Below are 5,525 nucleotides of genomic sequence, written 5' to 3'. Positions count from 1 at the left end.
ATTTTCTGAACTCCAAGAATAAAGTATAAATGTCATAAGCTTCTAGACAATGTAAATAGCTTATCTGTGACAGAAAGAGAGCTCTCCAAAATTATTTTGTGGATCCTACTGTCCTTGTTAAGATTTATTGAGACCTAATATTTGTTAGTCATAAGCAGTTTATGTTATCTCATTTTAACATAATTCTATGAGGTATATATTATTAGTACCTTTATTTTATAGATGAGAAAACTAAGGCTAACTTTCCCAAGGTCACTTAATTAGTATGTGTGGCAGAGCTTAGATTCTAACCCAAGGAGTCTAATGAAAGAAACTAAAGAATAAGTAGAAGTTAGCTACCTGGGGAGAAGAGAGAAGATAGACCTCACAGGCAGAAAGAACAGCCTATAGGAAGGTTCTGAGGATGGGAAGGAAAACCTATTATATGCAAGGTGTTTTAAATATAATATTAATAATCACAAAACTCCAATAAGCAGATATTAGGGTGTCTGTTATGCAGATGAAGAGACTCAGCAAGGTTAAGTAACTTGCTCAAAATCCAGCTAGTAGGCAATGAAGCCAAAATTTAAATCTGGGTCAGCCACCATCCCCTATTCGGTCAGCAAACTGGAAAGGCTCTTGGAACATGCTTCCCATGGTGATTGGTTTCGTCACCCCAATAGTTACCCTGTAGTAACCCAGCAATTAAAACCTTAAAGAGAAAAGAGTCTGTCCTACCTTTCTGGGTGATTTTGTTCAAAGATGCTCTGGGTCTGAGTGTCTTCATCTATAAGAGAGAGAATCGGGCTACATCAGTGTTTGTCTAACTTTGGCAGAGGGGAGACAGTAGAATCCTTCATTCAGTGCAAATTCTATTAAATGGAGCCCAATGTAGAAGACAGGTAAAGGCAGAGCAAACCTGATTGAAGGGGCAGTGCTAGCCTGGACCCTCTTCAGTTAAAACACTCTTACAAACCTAACTTCTGAAAATGGTGCATGGAGAGGCTCCAGGCACAGGGAAAGTCTTGGAGGCATTCTCTTCCATCTTTAGTGTAGGCTAGGGAGAGAGATGCATGACCTAGATTTTCCTAAAAACAAGGCTTTATTCATGTTTTGTTACTATGTACTGTGTACTGCAACATTGTGTTTCAGTCTGTTTTGAATCACAGGGATGTTCTGGGAAGGATGTGTGGTAGAGGTTTGAATTCCCAATTCTGTCCCTTGCTAGCTTTGTGACCTTGGAAAACTAATGTAACCTTTCACTTTTCTCATCATAAGGAGGAGATAATACTGACCTTGAAGAGTGTTTTGAAGACTAAATTAAATAATAAGGACAAAGTACGTAGCATATGATTAGGAGTGTTGTAGACATTCGATAAAATGCAGCTATTATTATGCATGTTGAAACTCCCAGATCCTGATACTTTAAGTCTGCTGTGGAGCGTGGGTCTGTCTTTTTTCTTTTTTCCTTTTTTATGAAAAAATTTTGATATGAAAAGAGATACTTTTTGCAAAGGAATACTGGAGGTAACAAATTTAAGGTGGCGAATTATGAAAAACTGTGTACTTGTTAATGACACTGAAGATATGTGTATTTTCATAAGCTGGACCCTGAGTAATGACTGTTATGTATGCTAATTAGCTTGAAACCAAACAGCAAGAGCATTCACAAAATAATCCATTATTAAAACATACATTTTTTCTAAAGTAAAAGATGACTTTATGAGCCTAGAATTGACAGACAAGGATAACCTGACTTTACAGACTTTGTCTTATGCATCATCATGTAGTTGGGGGCATGGCCTGACCTCCCAGAGCCTAGGAGATTTAGGAGTGTGTTTTACTAGAGTCTAAAGTCATGGCAGGTTTCCTATAATGGACCATGAATTCCTGCTATTTCCCATGGAGCTTAATAGGAGAACATTTCAGAGCATATGGTACTTTGTCAACTGATACTAATGTGTCCATTAGTGTGGCTCCAGAGGGAATTTCAGTTTATGCCCAGAGAATGAACACTTGGGGAACAGAAATATCTACTTATAGCCCCTGCCTTCCCCACAACTCTGTCCTCTGTTCAGCCTCCCCCTCTTCTTTCAGTCCTACCAGAAAAAGATGTATAATAGGGGTGTGCCACTAGTGGTATCTGCACTACCCACACTTGATCCATAATCCTTTAAGGCACACCATCTTGATGTCCTTCAGAGCCCTTATGCAGACAATTTCTCATTTGACCCTCACAGTACTCCTCTGAGCTATGTATTGTTATCCCATTTCACAAACAAGGAAAACAGAAGCTCACAACAGTTAAACTATTTGCCTGGAGGTCAGAGATAAGTGGCAGAGCTAAAGCTTAGTCCACTGTAATAGCCCAACCCCATGCTGGATGTGCAGAGGTATCAACTTGGCCTGACTGGATCCTACGAATTGCTCACCTGAATCATATATGGCCCAAATTAAGTATATGCAAATTTATTCATTTATTCAAGTAACGTTGACTGGGAGCTTTTGGGTAAGGCACTGTGCTAGATGAGGGGGAGTATTGTCCTGGCAAGTGCAAGGCCTTTGGAATCATTCAGCACAAGGACATCCTGGCCCTACTAGGTGCTCATTAAGTGCTAGTTATTATTAGTGAGAGACATTTTGGAGCATAGAGAGATGCATCAGATGTGGCCCTGACCTTCAAAAGGCTCTAAAGTTTAAATAAATTATATGACCATCTGAAAAAATTTAAAAACTGAACCCCTTACTTCCTATATCTTACCCTTTATTCCTAAATAAAAGCCAAATGAATCAAATATTTAATTGGTGAAACCATAAAAGTACTAGATGAAAATATGGGAAAGGTTGCAAGCATTAAACAGAAGATGAATAGATATTATTACATAAAAAACCCCACATGGAGGGGAAAACACTATAAACATATTCAAAAAATAAATGAAAAATTAGGGGGACTTCCCTGGTGGTCCTGTGGTTAAGAATCCATCTTGCAATGCAGGGGACACCGGTTGGATCCCTGGTCAGGGAACTAAGATAACACATGCCGCAGGGCAACTAAGCCCACACACTTCAACTAGAGAGAAGCCTGCGCACTGCAACAAAGAGCCCTCGTGCCACCATGAAAGATCCTGCATGCTGCAACTAAGACCCAACACATCCAAATATAAAAGAAAAGAATTTTTAAAAGAAAATTAGGAAAAATATTTGCAATACATGTGCCAAACAAGAGGATAATATCCTTATTATATATCAAGTTTCTAAAAATCAATAATAAAAATACCAACAACCCAGGAGAAAAATAGGCAAAAGATAGGAATAGATAATTTATGGTAAAGCAATTATAAATGGCTCTAACATCAATAGAAATTCTCCATCTCACTTGTGAGAGAAATTCAAATAAAGACAACACTGAGATGTCATGTGTTACCTATCATAATATCAAAGATCAAAAATGTTCATAAACACTGTGTTGTTGAAATGTGAAGAAACAAACTCTTATACTTTATTGGTGGAAGTATAAATTGTTACAATCTCTGTGAAGAGCAATCTGCCAATATCTATGAAAATTTTTAAAATGTGCATTTTAAACAACCTCAATGTCTATCGTTAAAGGACAGGTGAGTTATGGTACATCCATTTAATGGAATTCCGTGTAACCATAAAAAAAAATAAGAAAGCTCTTTCATACTACTGATTGAGAACGGTTTTCATGATATATTGTTAATTTTTCAAAATGCAAAGCACAGAATCATGAATATACCGTGGTACCATATGCATATGAAAAAGGAAGGAAATGGTTCTTTAAGAATAGATATGAAACTGATAACACTGGTTGACTCAGGGAATAGAACTAGAAGGCTGAGGACAGAAATGAAAGTTAAACTTTTCACATATACCCTTTGAATCTTATGAATTTTGAACTGTGTAAAGGTGTTAAATATTCTTTTTTTTTTTTTTTTTTTTTTTGCGGTATGCGGGCCTTTCACCGTTGTGGCCTCTCCCTTTGTGGAGCACAGGCTCTGGACGCGCAGGCTCAGCGGCCATGGCTCACGGGCCCAGCCGCTCCGCGGCACATGGGATCCTCCCAGACCGGGGCACGAACCCGTGTCCTCTGCATCAGCAGGCAGACTCTCAACCATTGCGCCACCAGGGAAGTCGAAATATTTTAAGGTTTTGTTTGTTTTCCTTTTTTTGTTGTCCTCTGCATCAGCAGGCAGACTCTCAACCATTGCGCCACCAGGGAAGTCGAAATATTTTAAGGTTTTGTTTGTTTTCCTTTTTTTGTTGGTTTTTTTTTTTTTGGTTGCACTAGTTCTTAGTTGCAGCAGGTGGGCTCCTTAGTTGTGGCTCGCCTGCTCCTTAGTTGTGGCATGTGAACTCTTAGTTGCGGCATGCATGTGGGATCTAGTTCCCTGACCAGGAATCAAACCCAGGGCCCCTGCACTGGGAGCTCAGAGTCTTTTTTTTTTTTTTTTTTTTTTTAACATCTTATATTTGAGTATAACTGTTTTACAATAGTGTGTTAGTTTCTCCTTTACAACAAAGTGAATCAGTTATACATATACATATATTCCCATATCTCTTCCCTCTTGCATCACCCTCCCTCCCACCCTCGCTATCCCACCCCTCTAGGTGGTCACAAAGCACAGAGGTGATCTCCCTGTGCTATGCGGCAGCTTCCCACTAGTGCTCAGAGTCTTAACCACTGCACCACCAAGGAAGTCCCAATATTTTTAAGTTTTAACGCTGAAAAAAATCTTTTAACTCAGGAATTCCAACTCTAGGAACTAATTATATAGATGTATTTACACGTGTTCCATATGTATAAAGATATTCACTGCAGTATATTATATAATGGCCAAAGATTGGAGACATACTAAATGTTTGCTAATAGAGGAGGGCTTAATAAATTATAGTACAGTCACACAAAGAGTTGCATGTGTTCATTAAAAAGAATTTAAAAAAACTTGGTAGCACTATGTGGGCTGATAGAGAATAATCTTAAACAGTTTTGAATGAAAAAAGACTGTATGTAGAATAGTCTGTATTATCTGCTTATGGTATGCTTGCATATGCATAGACTATTTATGGAAGAATATACAAGAAATTGCTAATCTTGGCTGACAGGGAGGGGGACTGAGTGGGTGAAGGACAGATATGGGAAGACAATTTTCTTTTCACTGTATATCCCTTCGTAGCTTATGAATATTTTACCATATGGCAAATACAATCTAACCAACAAAAAATGTTTAAGCACATTATGTTCAAAAATAGGGGAGCATCTGGGGGACTTCCCTGGTGGCACAGTGGTTAAGAATCCACCTGCCAATGCAGGGGACACAGGTTCGAGCCCTGGTCTGGGAAGATCCCACATGCCGCGGAGCAACTAAGCCCATGCGCCACAACTACTGAGCCTGCGCTCTACAGCCTGTGTGCTACAACTACTGAAGCCCACGCAGCACAATGAAGAGTAGCCCCTGCTCGCCACAACTAGAGAAAGCCCACGTGCAGCAACGAAGACCCAACACAGCCAAAAATAAATAAATAAA

This window comes from Kogia breviceps, chromosome 8 (genome assembly GCF_026419965.1).
Source record: "Kogia breviceps isolate mKogBre1 chromosome 8, mKogBre1 haplotype 1, whole genome shotgun sequence".
Classification (NCBI taxonomy): domain Eukaryota; kingdom Metazoa; phylum Chordata; class Mammalia; order Artiodactyla; family Physeteridae; genus Kogia; species Kogia breviceps.
Note: the sequence above shows the minus strand (reverse complement) of the source record.